Here is a 1565-nt window from a genome sequence, read left to right on the forward strand (position 1 = left end):
ACTGGGCCTTGGTTCTACCGTAATGATCAACAATGAAGTGTATGATCAGTGAACACCAAATAAATAGCATCACAAAGTGATACTGTACCTCAAGTAAGTACCTATCCTAGCCAGAAAGCTCATGTTAAAAATTGATGGTTAATCAAATAAAAGGGATTATCTACCTTGCTTACTCTTTTGTGTGTGTGTGTGTGTGTGTGTAATAATAGGTCTACCAACATTTTCTGCAGACAAAGGCCCCAATTCTGTAAATACACATGAACGTACTTAACTTTACCAATATGAGTCATTCCATTGACTACCAACAATGCATAAAGTTAAGCATGTGCATAAGTGTTTGCAGAATCAGAGGGTAAAGTAAATAAGGAAGTGTTGTTTACTCCTTCTCATAACACAAGAACTAGGGGTCCCCAAATGAAATTAATAGGCAGGAGGTTTAAAACAAACAAAAGGAAGTATTTCTTCACACAATGCACAGTCAACCTGTGGAACTCTTTGCCAGAGAATGTTGTGAAGGCCAAGACTATAACAGCGTTCAAGAAAGAACTAGATAAATTCATGGAGGATAGGTCCATCAATGGCTATTAGCCAGGATGGGCAGGGATGTTGTCCCTAGCTCTGTTTGCCAGAGGCTGGAAATGGGTGACACCTGGCATTGGCCACTGTTGGAAGACAGGATACAGGGCTAGATGGGTCTGACCTTTGGTCTGACCCAGTATGGCTGTTCTTATGTTCTTATAACTGGCCTTAATTCTGATTCCAGCTTTGACACTTATTGCTGTGGCCTTTGTCAAATCACTTAATCTCTCTACCTTAATCTCCAAAGTTGTTTAAAACACTGGGGATTGTAACATTTACCAAGCCCAAAGGAATGTTCTGAGGATTAGCTAGTGTTTGCAATGGAATCTGAAGTTGAAAAGCAGCATTCAAGTGGTAAATTACTATTAAAAATATTACAATATACTTTTTGGAGTCAGTTTAAGTGAAAATATTATTTAATTTAATTTTTAATTTTTTAACAATGCAAAAACTAAATGTGGTACAATGCATGAATACATTTGTAAAGAAATGGAGACAAATGAACAAGTTGTGATCACTTGTTCAACATAGTAGTTAAAAGTGTATGTTGGAGGAATTAAACCAAATCAAACCCTTGATCTAAAGCCTGAAAGAAGCAAAGGAACATGAAGTGAGGAGAGCAACATTGCGCTGAACTCAGAATCAGTGCCACGTTGCACCATGTGCACCCCGCCTTTCACTTCTGGAGGGTCCTGACTCCTGGGGATGTGCTGTGATGCCTCTTCTCCCTCCCTTTCCCCCTGGACTCTGAGGCCTGGATTCTGGCCTGTTTCCAGGAGAGCAGCGAAACTTACGAACCACATGTAACAAAAAGAACTTGGGCTGGAGCGTAGCGCCTAGAACAGAACCCACCTACCCGTAGCAACAGCAGCGGTGCACCGCGACCACCCCGCCCGCCTGGGCACCCCCCTCCTCCTCGGCTGCTGTCTCCTCCCTCTTGGAGGCAGGGGGATGGGATTTTTATTTTTTTTCCCATCCACCACGTT

Source organism: Terrapene carolina, unplaced genomic scaffold (assembly GCF_002925995.2).
Source record: "Terrapene carolina triunguis isolate 2854851 unplaced genomic scaffold, T_m_triunguis-2.0 Scaffold33715, whole genome shotgun sequence".
Taxonomy (NCBI): Eukaryota; Metazoa; Chordata; order Testudines; family Emydidae; genus Terrapene; species Terrapene triunguis.